The sequence below is a fragment of the Dermacentor silvarum genome, chromosome 7 (assembly GCF_013339745.2).
Source record: "Dermacentor silvarum isolate Dsil-2018 chromosome 7, BIME_Dsil_1.4, whole genome shotgun sequence".
Lineage (NCBI taxonomy): Eukaryota > Metazoa > Arthropoda > Arachnida > Ixodida > Ixodidae > Dermacentor > Dermacentor silvarum.
Genome location: NC_051160.1, coordinates 97,354,932 through 97,375,150, shown reverse-complemented (window position 1 = coordinate 97,375,150; position 20,219 = coordinate 97,354,932). Strand labels below are relative to the sequence as shown.

General features: G+C 45.3%; 1 long non-coding RNA gene across 2 annotated transcripts; it reads right to left on the bottom strand.

The window, feature by feature from the left end:
• Positions 1-13,703: 13,703 nt before the first annotated feature.
• Positions 13,704-19,441, bottom strand: LOC119459649 (uncharacterized). Of its 2 annotated transcripts, XR_007467965.1 has the most exons (3): positions 19,371-19,441; positions 15,037-15,120; positions 13,704-13,918 (listed from the first exon to the last, which is right to left on the bottom strand). It is a non-coding gene; the product is annotated as an uncharacterized LOC119459649 (long non-coding RNA). The 2 variants fall into 2 exon arrangements; XR_007467964.1 differs by lacking the exon at positions 19,371-19,441 and having other exon boundaries at positions 15,037-16,502.
• Between the last annotated feature and the right edge of the window lie 778 nt (positions 19,442-20,219).

Here is a 20,219-nt window from a genome sequence, read left to right as displayed (position 1 = left end):
AAGTCGCAATTTCGTCCGAAAGGCGAAGCATCGATTGCAATAGGAAACTAGTGGACCGCTATACGAAGTAAGGATAGTAGTTTTATCGGCCGTAAAACTTGTAAACACAGGCACACTAACTAAATAACAAGCACGGTGTCACGCGCACACAAGCAAACATGAACGCATCTCACTCAATGACCACGGAAGCTCCCTGTGAAAACGCTGCTATAAGTAAGCGCGGCAGCAGCAGTGAGCGAATTGAGCTTCGTCCCACTGCTCGTATCAACGTGAACTGAGCCGCGAAAGCACAGCGCCGGACGGATTCTGCCTCGACACAGATGGCTCTCAGGATACAGCTTCCCAGGCGGAAGCGTGCGGCGTAGTACGCGGCCTACCCCCTGCCAACCATCTTCCCGGAGCCTTGTGGCCCGGCGGCCGCGTGTGGTTGCTCAGACAGAACGAAGTAAAACGACCCCCCTCCCTCCTGCCTACCCCCTCTCCGGAGTGTTGCGCGCGACTGGAAGACAGCGCGCTTCGTTACCGCTTCCCGCCTTACGGTGCGCGACATTGAGCCGCGATCGCCGACTCACCCTCGCACACTTTCATTCGCACATAGAGCATACGGCGCGCAGCGACGATGTTATCGCCTGTCGACTTTATATGAACGTCACGGCGACGATTACAGCGACGGCGACACCGACAGAGAAATACGCCAGGAGTGTCCATGAAATTGCTATCGCAATAAAAATGTTCTGCACAAACTGCATGTCTTTCTTCGCCGATTTTGGCTTAGATGTAGCCACTCGTTAAGCATTATTTTGTGTGATCACTTCATGCACTTTCTTGTAATTTGCTTCGCCTAATTTACAGCGATCAAAGCTGTACGTCCAACCGTCTCCTGGTTAGACGATATCAAGTTTCTTCTTTTATACTAGACGGTTGAAAATATCCTACTCATCGCATGTTCAATCCCCGTATCTACTTCTAGCGGTGTGCCGGTGGACAGTGGACGGAAGGCACGGAAGAAGAATAATGGCAATGTTCGGGTGACCACGTTTGTCTACGCCCGCAACCTCCGGTTCACGTCACACAAGTCGACAGGATAAAGTCATGGCTCTACCTCATCAGCCACACATGAACATGGAAGTCTTCAAGGCTACGCTATGAAACCCTAGAGCACAGCTACACCACCTCGACAGACCCACATTAAGACCACATCATTTGAAGACTTCGACGATCTCAAGTACATTGGATCAGCGGCGGATGGGCCCGTGAATATTGGTTCCACCTTTTCGCACTCCACGCAACTGCTGCATCATGGTTGGAACGGGGACTGTCGCCAACTTCAATTATTACGTGACTGGTGAGGCATTTCGCTTCTACCTAATGCACATATTTGATAACAATGCATCGTGGGAGGAAATCAAAGATGAAATGGTCCGTCGCTTTATGTATACAGGGGTATACTGCACTATTCACAAGTAGCAGACATTTGAATTACGTCCACGCAGTAAAACACAGACTAAACGTTGCACTGATGAGTAGACGCGTATTAGCAGGCTAAGCATTAAATTGACACTTCCAACTAAGACAAAGGCACCATGCACTAAGCGATGTACAGCCCTATTCCTTCCTTCGAAAGCAAACATTGAACCAGTTTTCACTACTGCACATCAGGCAACAATATGTACGCCTTCAGCATGCTGCAGCGCTCATGTCATCATTGAAGCTGCTGACGTATTCCATCGCTCATCTCGAATGCGCGGGCCACTACGCTCTTTCAAGTCACACGATTCTTATATGAACACCAAGCCTCGAGGCATGATGTTCATAGAAGAATCGTGTGACTTCTGCACTGGCAGATCTGCCACTGCGGAAGCGTCGCACGTGTAAAGCAGCATCGTGAGTTTTGAAATTACGAAGCGTCCATTCTCAATGACATCGAAGCAGCATGAGGAGAGTATTCCTAGTAACCTGGCACATTGCACACCTCACCAGACAAGTCTCACAAGAACGAGCAGTGTATCGGCTACCGATTCATCTCCACGTCAATTTGCGCAGCCAAACAAAGACTTATTCCGGTAGATACCCTACCTCAGCAAATGTCCCAACAACATCACAATGATTAACATCAGCAACTTCAAAACTTCAGCGACCCCAACGACAACTTCGAAACAGACGATGAGAAAGAGCGTCGCCGAAACCACATATGTGACTACAATAAAGACGCCAACGCGCAAGCCCACTGAACTGAAAGCGAACTCTACGAACACGACGTTTTCTCTGAAAGGAACGTCGCCGAGGAAGGCACTGGCCGCGATCAAGACTTGGCCTACCCGGAAGACTTTAACGGCGATGCCACACAATACGACGGGAAGATTTTAGTCGGTTCTCCCCACGAACCATCAAACGATAGGCAGCACATGGCTACCAGTTGCGACAAGTGGACCGAAGAGCTCATGACAAATCAGTCATGGAACAGGTATCCGTGTACCATTCAGTCCCTAAAGACGTGAACAATAAGCGGATTGGCCGATGTTACATGGTGCCCTAATCTTATTCATTTGCGATAAGTGCACAAGCTGTGATTCTAGCTGTATTCATGTGCGGGGCGCTCATATGTCGCCCGCAACGCTGCAGCCACCCCGACCACCTGATCTATGCGTTATGTGACCGTCGAGTGGCACTTTTCTATAAAGTTGATGCAATAGCAGAAATATCTTGGAACAGGGGACTAACTGCGCATTTTAGTTATCATTTATCAGCCTCTCCTTGTTGCTTATAAAGTTCTTAGGACTCCAGAAATATGTTTTGAGTTAACTAGACAGGCAAGTGCAAGTAGTCAACGATTGTGGAGAAAGCATTCACTTTGTGAAATTGGTGGAGCGGAATGGATCATCTCTGTTATTCCAGAAGTGGGAATGCTTGAATTCTCACCATTTCCTGGCGTTAAAGAAGCGGAGGTACGAGAGATGAACGTTCACCGCAATGGAGTGTGAATGAACAGAAAGCCCCGCTCTGCAACTACGTTCTTTATGTCCTTTCCATTCCATAGTTGTCATAATCTCCATTATGTCATTAAAACCAATCCATGTCCTCATATTTAGGGTTACCCTTCGCACATTTCGAAGGTACAAATAGCTTCAAAATTGCAGTTTGCGGGACTGGAATTTATGACATTGAGCGAGTTGGATTTTATGGGAGACGTTTCCTATTTTCAGCAAGGCCGTCTTTATATACAGGAACTGCGATTGGTTTAATATGTCTACAAATCCCGTAAGTCACCGCTAGTAATACTGCAGCTGATCAGAAGGTAATTCTCTGCATCACAAAAAAAGTTGCTCTTGAGCAGATCGTGGAGTCTCCTGCGCGATACTGCTAGCTGTCGCCGTGAACAAGGTCGCAACAGCTCGAATTGGTGAGATTTGCAATTCAATTTTTGCTTCTTCCCGTGTTCTCGCAAGTAGCCTCCAAGTATTTGTCTATATAGATAAATCATCCTGGCACCTGGCTGTTTGCATGACACTAAAATACCTATGACATATTTACACCACTATGCTTCTGCCCCCAACACTGAGGGTTGCGTGCTGCTGCCATTCACCTCAATCACATCTTTAAGGCGATTAGCATTCTTTGGGAACCTCACACACTGTTTGAAATATTGTCCCTTCGTAACCTTTTTTGGCGCCAACTTCGGCCACTGTGTATGTGCCTATGAGTGTTTGCCACTAGATATTTGCACGAATAGACAATTTGCAAGCTAACTTGGTTCATTGGGTATGTGGAACTCTAGATGTTCTATTAGCAATTGCATGAATAGACTATTCCACTGTATATGTGAAACTGGACATGCGCCACTAGCCATTTACAAGAGAGAGAGACATGCTTTAATGTGATGCTGGATATGTTAGCTTGGCCATTCGCCTGACATGGTACTCCAGGTGCTGGGCGATGATTATGATATATACAGTGATGAATATTTAACAATGGACAACTTGGGTCATTGGTTTTGGGCGAAAGGACAGGTTACATTGTGTATCCATAACGACACCAAAACGATACAAAACGTGCCCTTTGGTGCAGATAAGCTCTTACAAGGGGCGTTCATAGACTTTTCAATGGAGTATTGTCATGAAGGAACAGAGATTAAGTGATGGGACTCAGGTGGGAGTTTAATCTATGCCCACCATCACGTTACCATGCCGTACTATTTGTTCAACAGCTATCTGCCTATCAACAAGCACTTGAGCCTCAACTTACGTGTCAATTTACGGTTCACCATCAAGCCACGGTCGTCCACTCCACTCTTTCTCGTTGTGGCATGTTTGACTGCATTGAAATCACCTGCACCATTTCATAACAGTGTCACAAGCTGGAGCATTGTTATTGTACATCGCAGCCGCATTGGCATTAATATCCTTAGCATTGGGTCCTTTTAAATGCAAAAAGTGAATCACTGTTTATGACTCAACCAGCTTTATGATGAATGCTGCCATTATTGTTCTGTTGCCTTAAGGATGTTCTACTGTACTATATATAACAAAATTTTTCTATGCCGCTTAAACTTGAGATGTGCGCTTATTTTGCTGCCTATCGTTATGCCTATTCCAAGTTTCTGGCATTTATGTTATGAAAGGCCCTCGTTTTAATAATCAAATATGCTCGATGCATAAAAACGAACTGCAATTATGTACATACTTCTACGTTTATACAGCCAATACCAATGAAATTATAAATGCTTCTAACAATGGTAATGTGCTTCAAATTCCTTACAGGACTCGTGGGTCATGGCATTGAGAAAGAAATTCAAGAAATGCGCAATAATGTGGAGAATTGCTCCGAAGAAATGTTGGCAAAGAAATGACATATCTGGCGAAACGAAAACAACTGGAGGCTTTTAGCGAACTAACAAACAAGAAGGTATGCCGACTTTTCGTGAGTTGCAGCTGAAAAGCTCTGTGAAATTTTCTAGCAGTATTCCAGTCGAGTAACCACACCTGCATTTTGCGCAGTGGAGCTCCAAATTGCTCGAAAAACTGATAGTGACAGATTTAGGAAAATATATTAGTGTCATGCAGCCAGTATTTCTTAGCAGTGGAGAAAGTCGTAGGATACAGGGAAAGGGGGAGTTTAGAATACTCCCCCTTTCCTTTTTTACATTTTACAGCGTAAGCTGTTATGGGCTCAATCTAATAGCCGTTTCGGTTCGCGTTGTTGTCCGCCGCCGCCGCCGCGTAACCGCTATCGCCCGAAATCTGAAAAAAAAGGTACCCGGTCTCCGCTGAGATTGAACCCACCCCGCTGCGTGGGAGTCGGATACTTTACCACGCAAGTGCTTGCTATCAGCGTCAGAAAAAGGCCCTATAAACGCGCCCTAGGCAGACACGCAGGCGCAGATGAGCCGAGCCTCTGCCAGTATGGAGGCGCCATCTAGTTAAGGTGACTGCAAAAGCCGCGTGCACAGGCGCAGACGACGAGATGCGATTCAGACGAGGCGCGCAATAAACGCGATCCGGATGTGAGATGTGTGCCACGTATTCTCTGTACCTCTTTAGTAGACGTTAAGGCATCTCCTGGCAAGGTACGAACCGCTGCTGAAGAAGTGAAACGTAGAGCTACGTGCGCGGCTACAACCAAGCATCATCGGGCTCAGCAGACTGCTGTGCAGAGAGCATCACAAATCGCAGCTTGCCATCGACGCTGGGCGGACAGTTGAGATGTCTGGTCAAAACGAGGCGAAGACCCTGTTGTGTGTGGTGCCGAGATTGCTACTCTTAAGCCGCTCGCTCCACGAGCTTACGCTGTGACTGTGCTGCGTGTGCCGCGCAGGCCTGTGACTTTTTTTCAGTCTGAATTCCGATCAGTGAAAGCTATGGTCACAGTAATGTGTAGCCAATAAAATTCTATATAACTTCGGATTTTTATCCTCGTGAGACCCAAATACAACTATAGGACAAATACGTTCCACGCAAGCGCTTTTGCAGTCAACTTAACTAGATGGCGCCTCCATACTGGCAGAGGCTCGGGTCGTCTGCGCCTGCGTGTCTGCCTAGGGCGCGTTTATATGGCCTTTTTCTGACGCTGATAGCAAGCGATTGCGTGGTAAAGTATAGGACAAATACGTTCTTCCAGGTGGTTTCTATAGTCCACTGTTATGTTACGATCTCGAAAACAATTTTTAAAATTTAAATACCACAGTTAGATGCCAAAAGCCGCGTCTCCGTGTACATAAAAATAATTACCTCCATCATCTCGTCACGTTTGTTGTGGTAAAAACGGTATTTAATTGCTTAAACGCAGAGATGAAGATGGAACTATATGTGTAATACATTGCCATGTTGATGGCGTGTTCGGTACTTATATGAAGTCTCGGTGATTTCGAAACACCTCAAGGTTGCGTTTCGTTGTCTGGGAAGACAGAGAGGTATAAATAAATTTAGTGTCGAATTTCTCGAAAGAGGATGACAAGAATAGGAGTAGACCGCTTCTTTAGTTACACATGCACCATATTTTATACCCAGAATGAATAATTTGCGTAATCACTTGAGTGTTAATTTCGAAAAGAAAAGGTTGAAGGTAATGTCAATGTATTGTACAAGGGGTCTTAGGAGGTTATGCAGGCATTGCATTAGATGGGCAGCAGTGTAATAAAATTCAGTGTTATGTGCGTGACCTGTGTTTTGTGGTTAAGGCAGCTGTGTTGAAGGGGCCGCAGTGCACTAAGCACCCTTCTGTGTCATCACTCAGGTTACCTACAAAATATATCTCCACAAAGGGCCACTTTGACCAGCATGTTTTATTCATGAGAAAGTGTGTTCATTTCAACATGCTTACATGAAATTCTGCATCAGTTTTAGGTGCTCACAAATTGTTGGATTGGCTATATTCTCCAAGATTACCTTATTAAAATAAAAAAATTGACAGTATGAAATGCTTACAACATTTTATTGTCTTACGTCTTAAAGGAAACGCCTGCGCAATAAGGCATCCCAAAACTAAAAAACGGCACGCGCAGCCAGTCTATCCCCCGCGGTATGTACTTATGCACACACGCTGATGACGAGAGATTGGCCGGCTGCTCGCCAAGCCGCGCCACGGGGCGAAGCGGTGCTGCAGCCTCCCGTGCGAGTCAGGGATTCTGCACGGATGCATGAGCTTGCGCACGCCTGTCGCGAGAAGTCGGCCGGGTTGCCGCCCACTTGTAAACGGAAGCGGCGATTGCGTGTCAGCGACGATTTCGAAAAATCCGGCAAGTTTGCACTCGGTCACGCAAAGCTTAGGCACAGTGTAGCTTACTAGCTGCTACTGCTAGGTATGAACTTGGTTGCTGCTAGATTTTAACTTGGTTTAACTTAACTAAGCATGTAGGAAGGTATTCTCGAGCGATCATTTTGCAGGTACGTTCCCTGTCGTGACATTTCGCGTGACTACCGCTGGACGCGTGGGCGCCTACGAGCGACAGCGTTCCTGGCATGCCACAAACGCAGGCAGGCTAACCAAGGTTGACACAGTACCAAGAACACTGCTGCTTACCAACGATAGGAGTGGTAGGGGTGGGACGTGGGCGGATGGCGGACAGGATGTCTATCTTTGCAATTCCTTGGCGGACAACAGCTTCAATGAGCGAGATGGTCATGTTGTCATGTGTAAGGGGACAGTGAGAACTTGGAGCCATAGCCTCAAGTTCGCGACGGGTGACCTGTGTCAAGCTTGGCGTTGTAGGCGGATGTGAGGCCAGAGGGTCGTTGCTGGAGGAAGTTACAGCCGTATTCTAAAGTCTGTCAAAGCGTTCTACGATGCGTTTGCTCTTCGCTTGCTCAAAATTCCGGCATTCCTTAATGATGGACTCAACCGTCGAGCAAGTCCTGCAAAGCAGGCGGTTGAACGCATCGTCCGCGATACCCTTCAATATGTGTCCAACCCTATCGGCCTCCAGCATGTCTGCGTCCGCTTTACGGCAGAGAGCCAGAACGTCTTGAATATACGCGACGTACGATTCGGTTGGTGTCTGGGCACGAGACGCTAGCTCTTGCTTGGCCTCCATTTGACGTCTCACAGCTCTTCCGAAAAGATCACCTAGCTCTTCCTTGCAGGAGTCCCAGCTCGTAATGTCGGCTTCGTGCGTCTCGAACCATACCTTGGCGGTTCCTCCCAAGTAAACGATCACGTTGGTCAGCAAAAGTGTGGCATGCCACTTGTTGTGCTTACAAACACGCTTACACGACGTCAGCCAGTCTTCCACGTCAACCTTGCCAGTGCCGATGAAGATTCCCGGGTGACGTAGCTGGGTTAGCACTAATTCCGCTGGTGTATGAGCGGCAGACGCAGTGTGAGTGGCGGAGGTAGCGTCAGTAGTCATAACAGCGGAACCAATGTGACCCCAGCTGCGAAGATCCAAGGCCGGCTTGTGGCGATATTACCCCGCACCTCCACCAAAATGTGACGGGGAAAAATATATCTATTTACAATACATGCATGCAGTAAGAAGATTGTAGCTCAGTGGCAAGGATAACACCATCTACCGATATCCAAGACACTTCAACCCCCTCTGCTTCCCAACGTCATTTTGTCCACAGCGTCACAAACTCGTACGGGACAATATAATTGGTACCACCTGTCATCTCGTGACTACGAACTTTAAAAATTCGATACTTTTCGTCCCCATAACCAAATGTGAAGTAATTTTATTGATTTACGGACTAACAAAGCGAACGCCAGCGATTTCAATAACAAAAAAATTCGGTCCGTGAAATTGCGAGCACGCTTTATCGCTGCAGTACTATTACATATTTTAAATATTGTCCTTCCTTCTGGAGTGTTCGCGAATAGAATGTAGATGGCAAAAAATGGTAGCACTGTTTAAATATGTCACAAAATTTTACTGTCGGGTTGTTGCCCTGTGCTTATTATTACTATGTATAGCATAGAGACCGGGGTTGGGTCCACTGCAATAATGTGTGAGTAAGCGAGCGAAAGACCTGATAACCATTCGGAGGAATGGCAGGAGCCGAAGAAGCTCTTGTTCTTCCATTTTCTACTAACCGCGCAGCTCGCCGCAAGAGGCACGAGATACATACGCCGGAACGCGCTATATATAAAAGGCGGCCGAGTAATATTGCGATGGCTGGTAGAGGGCTGCCTCTCTTTTAGAAGAACTGTGGTGCACCGGTGCCCAAGAAACACCTTTGATGTCGGATGATCGGGTTGATCTGCCGTCTCAGCGGTTGTAAAATCGTTGAAAGCATATAATGACGACGAGTTGGCTTGTTAGGCTGGTCTGACCCTATCTATCGCCGCGACTTCTTCACATCCATTGAAGCCTATGGTAACAGTCTTTTCTGTCCGCTTCAGCACTTTGAAAGGGCCGTCTTAGGGAGGCGTAAGAGATGGCCAGTTGCCTTCACGCCGTACGAAAACGTGGTTCGCTGTAAGCATGTCTTTTCTCACACAAACATTATTTGAGGATGCAACCCTATTAGGGTGAGCACGCAAGTGTGCAAACAGTAAGCGGGGCTGCAGAACACAGCTATCTGGGTCGGCCGTGGTTACAGTAGCTGGTGCGAAAAATTCACAGGGCAACAGCAAATTTGTGCTATCTATCGACCAGCTCCACAGCTGTGCTGCCGAGGTCTTCCTTGAAAGAGGAGCGCACGCATAGCAGGACGAGATGAAGGTCTTCAACCCAAGTAGAGGGAGCCTGGTGGGTCATCAAGGCATCTTTAAGTTGACGGTGAAGGTGTTCAATCATACCATTTTCTGATGGGTGATACGCGGTAGTACGGATGTGGCAGACGCCAAGCAGGCACGTGAGTTCGCAGAATAGATCACATTCGAACTGTCGGCCGCGATAGGTCGTAACAACGCTGCGACATCTGAAACGCGAGATCGAGCCACTGACAAATGCGGAAGCCACTGTAAATGCCATTATGTCAGCGACCGGAAATGCTTCAGCTCGGCGGGTATAACCGTCTACACAAGTGAGTAAAGAACGAGCACCTCAGGATACTGGAAGCGGGCCACCAATGTCGATGTGAATGAGATCGAAGCGGGCGTCAGGTGGACGAAAGGAGTGAAATGGCGACTTCGTATGTCGTGTCGTCTTGGAGCGTTGACAGCGAAGGCATTCGCGAGCCCAGCGGGGCACGTCAGGACTCACAGTCGCCCGCACAATGCGGGAAGTAATTAGACGCTGGGTGGCATGAACTCCGGGATGGCCTGCGCAGTGTAGCTTGTCAAATACTTGATGGCGGTGTCTGAATGAAACGAATGGGCGTGTTCGACCCCTTGGCACGTCGCAAGTGATCGTGGCTAGAGAAAATGCAGGGGATAGGTTGGACTACGCTAATGACGTAGCAGACGACCGGAGGTCCTGAAGCTCGACGTCTGAACGCGGCGCCGTCGCAATTTCTTCGAAGTCAACGACGGCCGTGGATATTGCGTCGATACAGGAGAAAGCACTTGCGGCTGCGTTGACTAGGCCTTAAGTGTATATGTCCACGGTGAGCTCGGAGATGAAATTGAGGTGCCGTATCTCTCTTGCGGTATAAATTTTGTGATTACCACGAAAAGCGAACTTCAAAGGTTTGTGATCCGTGAGGACGTGAAACTGTTCCTCCCAGTAAGTGTCGGAATTTTCTTCTAAACTCGCAGCTCACAGCACGAGGAACGAGAAGCACGTGCCGAAGCGCGCCATATATAAAAGGCGGCCGAGGAAGATGACGATGGCTCCTAGATTTAGGAACCGTAAGGGAAAGTTGTATTTCACAGAACATCTGAATTCCTTGACGGGAATAATTTCATACGTAAACATAAGTACAATTTCGCAAAAAAAAATGTCGACGCGGCTTGCTGTGTTTCAACGAAAGTACCTTATTCTGCGACTATCGAGGAACATTTGTTTACGTTGAGAGTACTGGTCGATGTTTCAAATGGCATTTCACTCTATAAATCGTGATCTCTTGCTGACTGAGCTGAGCCACAGTATACATCCGCAACAATGCATTTGACTTGTTTTGGTCACATGTAAATTGGAGAACAATTTCTGAAATAACTACTATTCAGTATCTAGTTCGGTCAAATATTTCAGGTGTAAAACAACGCAGTATTCTAGGGCCCTGTATATTTATATCTTTTTGTGAATCATGTATTTATCACTAACAAAGATACACGCTATGTAGTCTAAGCTGGCGAAAGAAGCTTTTTTTTTTCATGTTGCAGCTCTGCCAAGCTGATTTCAAAAGCTAATTCAGTTTTCAATAAACTGTTCACATGGTCAGTTGATAACGCTTTGACTAATATTTGGGAAAAGGCTACAGCAGTATTATCTGGCACTAGAAGCAACCAAGTTATTTCAGAGATATAGTTATTATGAAACCAATCGGAAATTGAATTTTTAAATTTCAGAACATTATCAGCAATATTTATTTAGCTACCTATGACTTGGCATGGCGACATCTGTTAAACACTTTCTCCAATCACAATATTCATACAATATTTAAGATACCTGCCTCTTACTATTACGCTTTTAGTTGATAGTCACCTTTTTCTTAGCCCAATAATTTATTATCGTCTGGTCTGGGGTGCGAATTCCGAAACTAAGATCAACATGTTGTACATTCTGAGAGAGAAGGCTCTTCGCACTCATTCTAATGAGCCATGTGAGTTTCCCTTAACATCTTATTCTATGACAGCATAGCTACAGCCTATCCGGGCTTTCATTTCACGATATATTGGATGGCGCGGACAGTCTGTTGTTTTGTTGAAGTATACTATACGAATCTCTCCAATTTTATTGTACCGTTGTTCACAATATTATTGAAGCGGGCTCAAGCAGTTGAAGAAGAAGAAAGACAGAATTTGTAGTAAAGGGGCCGGGGGTCAGGGGAGAATAAAGAAGTTAGTAATGGCGACATGATGAGTACTTTGTCTGTTTATTATGTACGGGCTTGGTACATAATTTGGCGCAGCCGACAACAAGAAGCAATATGTGGGTCACTTTCTTTGTGGAGAACTGCAGCAACTCTGTGGTATTCAAGAAATATCAAGTCGAGGACGAAGCCGCCACTTACCTTCCCGAACACGTCACTACAGGTGAGCTTCTGAATCTCGTTCTGGATGAAGCCTCAGTGTCTTCAGAGGAACCTTTGGAGCAACATTCAGTGAAAGTAAATATTCCGCTGCGTCTGTTCAACACGCTGCTGTTGACACCGATAGAAAGAACTTTCATGCTCCGGCATACTTCATCTGACGAGCTAGCGACAGTTCTTCGAGCCATATGAATTCAACAACAGCAAATTTCGCAGAAAAGCTCCATTATTGAGACTCTGGCTTCTACTTTAACCAAACGGGCGAACCATACATCACAAATAGTACGTCCTGAAACGTTCGACGGCTCATCCGAAAGTCCAGAAGGGTGGATAACTTTCTATGAACGAGCTGCGAAGAACAATGGATGGCTGTCTGATGAAGACCTAGCCAGACAGGCAAAATAGCAGTGCCTCCTACACTGGTTCCGAAAATTCTGGACATTTACCACAATAGTCCCCATTCAGGTGGTCATGATGGCTTTTGGCGTACCTACATGAAACTTACGAAAAGGTTCACATGGCCCCGCATGAAGGAAGACACAAAAAGATACGTGCAATCATGCCCCAAATGCCAGGTGAATAAAGTTCAAGCAATCAACCCAACAGATGGCATTACCGACGCACTCGAGCGTACCATTCGAAGTTATTCACATGGACTTCGCTGAACTGCGAAAAAAATCTGAAGGCGTGAAGAAAACGCAAGCATTCCTGTTGTGTGTGGATGAGTGCACCAGGATGGTGGCAGCAAAACCGGGGAAGGAGGACGCCAAAAGTGTGATTTCCCTTCTAAGCCGAAAGATGTTTGGCAAGTTTAAAGTAGTAGTGTCAGACAACGGACCTGCCTTTCGGAGCCATCACCTTAACGAATGGGCCGAGCAATGTGGAGTTACGCTCAGGTTCACAGCACCGTATCACCCAGCAGCTAATGGGTTAGCTGAGCGAGCTATTCGGGACATCAAACAGTACATAAATATGTATCCAGACTTCCCAGGTGGATGGAAGTGCTGCCTTGAAGCGGCGGTAGCTCATCATAACCGATCCTTACAACAGCTCTGGGATGCACACTGCTCTTTGCTGCTACCGGGAACCCAACCTATCTACTAGCCGACACGTCTCTAGGAATTCAAGCAGCGCTGCAACTGACAGAAGAGAGAAGAAATGAAGAGAGCGAAGTTAAGTACCGTGAAAGAATGAAAAGGAACTTTGACAAACGACAAAACACAACCATACCAAGAATAGAGGTTGGAGATTTGGTGCTAGTAAGAAAAGGGCTGTCGAACTCATGCTCAAATCACAGAGGACGATTCTCTGTTGTCAAAACAGCAAGCCAACAGGGAATCTCAAAAACTGTCTGGTATGTAGGCCCCAATGGCACCGTGGAATCAGCCTCTATAGTAAACGTTTTTAAATACCATCCCAGGAGGGATGAAAACAATGGCGGGGAGAGTGATGCGTGCTCAAGCAGTTGAAGAAGAAGAAAGACAGAATTTGTAGTAAAGGGGCTGGGGTTCAGGGGAGAATAAAGAATAAGTTAGTAATGGCGACATGAAGAGTACTTTGTCTGTTTATTATGTGCGGGCTTGTTACAATTATTTGATCTGAGGTAGTTTTTCTTATTTTCGCATCGTCTGCATATTCTTCTCCTCCACACAAAAATTGCTTTATTAGAAAACTTTAGCCACCGTAACAAGGGAAACTTTGACAGCCCGGCTTAAGTATCCTCTGGCAATCCGCCGTATAAACTTGATGTCCTCGGCTATGGTATTCGTCAAATTTTTTTACACAGCCACACTCAGGGCCAGCCGAAATGGATGAATTGCGAACACGGAGTTCAACATACTCACTGAGATCTGCCAAGAAAAACAAGAAATCACGAAATTATTTAGGCGGTGAAATCTGTCGATATTAAAAAGTGATGAAGTGCTGCAGATATAATACATGTTATTCTGTCTTTATTGCAGAATGCATGCAAGCTACTTCACAGCTACACGTAAAATGAAGTTTTGCAATAAATGAGATTACAAAGACGAAAAGGATAGATTACGCATTAATAAAATGCGGAATAGTAAAATAACTTTACTTTTAGAATGACTGCAATGGTGGTGTTGTTTCATAATATATTTGTGTTGCTCTCGGTATGATGCCCGAATGGCGTTCCAGAAATTAACATTTCTAAAAGTTAGGTTGGAATAAAATTGTTTATTATTTGTTTTTAAGTTCTAGATTGTTTTTATGCTAATATGTTGCACAGTGGAGGGTAAGTCTAATGGCGGCTTAACAAGGTGCTCAGTTTCGTTTTGCTTCCCCCTGCTCGCACAAGCGCCAATGAAAATTCAGAACATGTGGAATATTGAGATGAAAACAGCACCTCCCACGGACCTAATTATGACATGTTTGTTATTAATCTATTTTATTTGATTGCACTGCCTGTGAACATAAAATAAAGGGATCCTTTACACTTGTAGCACGAAACTGACAGTGCCATTTGAAGTGCCGAATTAGATGGATTCAAACCAAGCTTAAGAACCTCCTTGACAACACAACAAACCATTGTGGAGTCCCGTAAGGGCCAGCACGCAGTAAAACAGGTTAGGAGAGCTTAAAGCAGGATGCATAAAATATTGTCGTTGAAATATACCTACAAAGAGCGTGGTAAGGGGTCTCAGCCTACTCACTATAAAACAGAATGTCTAGCTTTTAAAGAGTTGGCAGGAGTGACTCGTTAGTAGTGTTCCCCTCAAAATACAAACACTGAGAATGAACTAGAGACAGTGAATTTAGAATCGTACGCGAAGATTGCTATAGACTTGCATTGCAGCACTGCGAGGCTCGGATAGCTAAATGTTTATGGACGTCAGAAGCTCTCGAAGTAATTATTAGAAAAGTGCAACATATGCAGTGCCCGCATTTCAACCTGGATAGAATTTGTGCTTCGGATAACAAATATCTACGGAAGCAAAATACACACTTGGGCAATTCTGCCTGACAGAGACAACCGCACAGCTACGGCTATAGCTCATATAGATCAGTTGCTCCTGTTGGCACCTGTTATCTGAAACAAAAGATGAAAATGCATATTGTTATTTGTTTATTAGGAAACCAATACAAGTTCGGACTTGAAGGAACATATGTTACAAAAGTATAGGAACAGCGCGACACGGAACAAGTAAAGTTACTTGTCCTGTGTCGCGCTGTTTCTGCACTTTTCTAATGATGAACCAACCAGCCCCTTTGAACACGCTGTTAACGAGCATACGTTGTTCTCACTAAAATGTCATCCCTTCTCGCAAAACCTCTGGCCATGAGGAAAGGAACCTAAAGGATGCAGACCCTTCTCGTGTAAACAAGTGTAGCGCTTGCTCAAAAAGCCTGACTTTAATAAGCCATTCCTCATAACGCTCAGTTTGATCCGTTCAAAGCTTGGCCACTGCTAGAGTCGGGCATTGCGTAGTCCTCGTTGCTAGGAATAGCAACACAATTGGGCAACTTCTCGGTATATACTAAAACAGGACAAGTTACACAGGCTACGGTGTCTCTAGCTTCTTGCATACAAGTTATAAGATGAGTAACGGCCGGTTCGTTACTACCTCCGCTCGAGAAGGCTTACTGTGAACGGTGCTGACAGAAGGAGCGAATAAGGCGTACATGTCACGGTGAAGTTATTTTAGGTAAAAATGAACGAGGTGCCGTCTCATCAAAATTAAGCCGGTAGAGTTTTTTAATGCGGGAAGAGGGAGATTTTATATAGTTTTAATAGTCAGGAAAAGATACAAACAGTATCATTCTTTACTTGTACATAATTCAGAACAATACAGCGGCTAGCACATTCGCAGTAACGTATCATCTGTAAGTATTCGCCCAAGGTTCAAGAATACAGCTGTTCAATCTTCGTTCTTTCGCTTATGCGCGATTGCAGTGATTTGGCTAACCAGTGTTCGCGCATGCAACCCTGCTGATATAATTCTTCTTGCGATAATTGACCTGTCACCACCTGTATTAACTCGTGGTTCCGGTTTTTAATGTTGTATGTGATGGTTTCGAACCATGTGGCGCTTGGAAACGGTTATCGTGCTGTGTTATTCGCCATTGTTGTTTTCTGTTTTCCTGATGCAGAAAACATTGTGGTCACAATAGACACAATCTGCCACAATTCGATACACTATACCGGGAATTACCTCTTGGATGATTATAAAAGTCTAGTTTGCTTCATGCGAACTTATATAATATCAAATTCATGCTAATCAAATACTTTTTACAGTGTTTGAAGGTGTTTTAAATGCTGGATATCGCAGTGCTCTAGCATTGTCAGCATTGAATGGAGTCTCGTGCCTGCAATATAAATTGGCGGTTTCCAGCGGGCCTCCTATTTCTCTACACAGACCGCGTCGGCGAGCTGCATCATTTCAATGCATTAATAGCTGCACCTGTTCACTCATCTTGCATTAATCGTTCCAATAACTACCGTTGTAACCACAGAAGGCTGCAGCTAATACAGGTACATGGGGCCAACGTCCACGTACGTCCGCGAAAATAGCCTCTTGATATGCGCCAGGAATAATAAAACACCCGATTAAGAGCGTTTTTAGAGTGTCGGAGATTGTAATTAGAACCGCAGATATACTATGTGTTATGGCTCACCATTTTGTTGGTCGATACGAAAGGAAATCGCAGAACATGTCCATTCATTGATCATTTTCGTCCAATAGGTTATTTTATTAATCGTGAAAATCTCCCTCACGCTGTATAAATTCATGACGAATTGAGCAGATGATTGTGGAATCTGTGTATGCTATCGAGGATTTGTGTTATTTTGGAAGCACTTGATTTACTGTTCTCTGCAGAGGGAGTTGGTGTACATATGTAACACAGCATACTTTGGTGAGAATGCTGACCCTTGTAACTGCGTCATGCACGCCACGCATGTCGAAAAGCAGGAAGTCTTGAATTTATAATAAATAATTGAGAGCAGGGTGAATTTCAGCATACTACAACGTACAACGGCCCCTTGGCTTACGCGTGAATGGATAGCCCTGTCTGTAATATATTTGCATGGCATTAAATTAACACTCGACTCTAGTAAGGATAACTTTGATGTCGTTTTTGAAGCATTGTTGTTTTATTAGCGGAGATGAAAAGTTTTCAGCTCGGTAGGAGATCATCGATTGTGATAGCAAAAGAGACAGTAGCTGAAGAACGGAAAGCATTATTCTGTCAATGCCGAAACATGGTGTTCTTACAGAGTAGTTGCGCCACTACAATGTGAGAGTTGGATGACACTGATTGAACACTGTCATCTTCTTTATGTCATTCGTGTTTACGACTTGTAAGCATACATACGCACTGCTGCAGTGACCACCTGTATCCTAATATAATATGTATCATGCTCATAACACCGTAGATAATGCGCTGTTGCAGGATGCAACGCTAGTTTCGGCGAACAGTACAACTGCGCGACCAACCTCTCATTGGTCACTTCTATGCACTGAGTCGGAACTTTCATTGCTGTTTTTCTGCTGTTTCAACCATTCAGTGGCTTATCTGGAGTAATGCGTTCTTTTTGATGAGGTTTCGCAAAATTCACTGTCGGTTAGTGCTAATGGGTGAAGGTCCCTGTTAGCTCACCAGAGCCGGACGTGGTGAGGAAAATTTGGAAACCTGACTCTTGATATGTATACCATTATTTGCCAGTGACGCTGGTGTAACATCAAACAATGTGACTCCAACCACCCACAGTGTGGTACACCCTTGTACCATGTCGACTAAACGTTATGTTCATCTCTGCTTACCAAAACATTTCTGCGGCTCTGCAGTAGGTGCACCTGCAGCGCGATTTTATATAAGCTTTAAAGTAATTTCGCGCAGTCGACGTTATCATGAGCCTGTGTTATCCCGGTGGAAACCACGATGTACACATCGCCATCTGAGGCGTTCACCTGCCGACATAAAGAGACCCGTCCTCCATAAGCATGTATGACCTCAATAAACGCCGAGAATGACCGCTAGACTGAAAGCTGTGCACGTTGGTATATATTTTGGTGGAGGCATAACACAAATTCTAGTACATGCACGCGGACACTGCCAGAGGACTAGTTGAGGTGATGAAATTAAGATATTTGTAGGCATAACTTCAAATAAGCTAGCGCAAGGTATCTCTGGCTTTTGTCCTGCAGTAGACATAATCATTGTTTGATGATGATAATGTTAGTGGTGGTGGTTGTGGCGGCGGGCGAACGAGGAGACAAGTAGGCACTATTATCACTGTTCGTACCGTCCTTCATTTCATTGTTGTGCTTGTAGCTCAGTTCATCGAGCTCTTTCATCACGAACTGATACATGTGGCAACGCTCAAACTAACACCAAAGTTCGGTGGGTAATGCTCGTCGTGAATTCCACTAGAAATGTGCTATCCGATGCTTGGCTTTTAGTGAAATGGCCTCCTCGAACGACAGTGCATTGTTGGGGCGTTGTGAAGGGTCAAATGCACCCAACCGAATATTGTTCAAAACATTTATATGGGTTGTTATTGAGGTAAACAGCAATTGCTCTTTCAGTGGCGCATGCCAGATCAATCACCATGAATATTATGGCGATCGTAGCTGTAGCCACCACTTAACTTTTTGGTAGAGTGGCCAGAAGTTTCTGGTAGCTTGGGAAACCCAGGGTTACTTGGACTGCAAACAGTGCTCATGAAATTTTGAGAGACGCACGTATAATCGCTCACAGTGCGGATTGATTGTCACCCCTGTGTGCGCCCTGAAGCTGCAGCAGAATTTCTTGATAACAAGACCTTCGCAACAGACCCCTGCAGAAATAAGACTCTGACTGGAGTTTCCAACTCCTGGCTTAACTCAAGTGAGGTCAAGCAAGCATGCTTCAACAGATTCTCTGAGGCGTCGCCTCCACTCGCCCCTACACCCTTCTTATCGGCTGTGTGGACAGTCGGAACTATGAACGCGGCAAATTGTCTGAGACTCTGCAACAACTGTTTTCGAGCGCCCTCTGTACATGTCACATCGGATGATGTGACATGTACACATCATTCTAAACACGGCCTCCTCATTACGACGACGAAAGAGAAGTGAAATTCTACGCTTGAATGACGAGAGGGAACGGAGCCAGCTGTAGAAGAAGACGATGGAATCGGGAGCAGTGACACGAACGCATTCGCTCGTTTGCGCCGAGGGGCACCAATGAGCCTGCTGTGGAAGAAGCACATTTTTCCAACGCATTTGCCCACACACACAAAAAAGAGTGACAAAATTAACATTGAGGCGTAACGAAAATGTGAGAAAGCCTTCATACCTTGTGTGGTAATGTACAATGTGTCCGGTTGACGGCTATTAATATTTCCGGTCAGATTCTTCCGATGCCTTTAAAAGTAAATAGCTTAATTTTAGCAGCAAACACTATTGGGCAAGTCAGTAGATGTTGAAAGAGAGGTAAGCTCAAAATTAGAGAAAGGCGAAGTTGACACATATCAGCATAGCAGCTCAATGCTAGTCCTTTTACTAGACCGGTACATCAACGAATTTACAGCATTAGACTTTTGCAAAAGCGTTGAAAATACTACCACAAAAACTAAAGAAACACAAAGCAACTGGAGAAGCCTTTCGAGAAGCGTGCCGGTATTTATCGTTTTCGCTTTTTAACAAAGATGAAATTTGCTAAATGCTGACAAAAAGACGGTATTCAAGCGTGAGCCAGCCAATGAGCCCCCAGGCTGGCTTCACTATTTTGACAAAGGGTTTTGACTAAAGGAACAGCGGGCTAAACATGCTGTGCTAAGTAGGACAAGTACCCTCGCTGAAATGCTGGATCCCGCTCACGGCTTTGCCTACCAAGGACAATTAGGTAAGCTATACAAACACAAATATAGTTTGTTCGCATAGAAGGCAGTTCGAGTCCTCATAGCAGCTTAGCATTATTATGGGAAAAAAATGTGTGGCCACTGCATTTAGCAGTACATTATTGGAGTTATTGAGATTTGGAGGATAATGATGAGTGAGTGAGTAAAAACTTTATAGAAAATAAATAAATAAAAGAAGGCACGCTGGTTGGGGCCCCTATTCCAGGTCTCCACTGGCACGAGCGGCTCGCTGGGCTTGGTCCAGAAGAGCCAATTGGCTCTCCCCGGCCCTCGTCCGCAAGCCA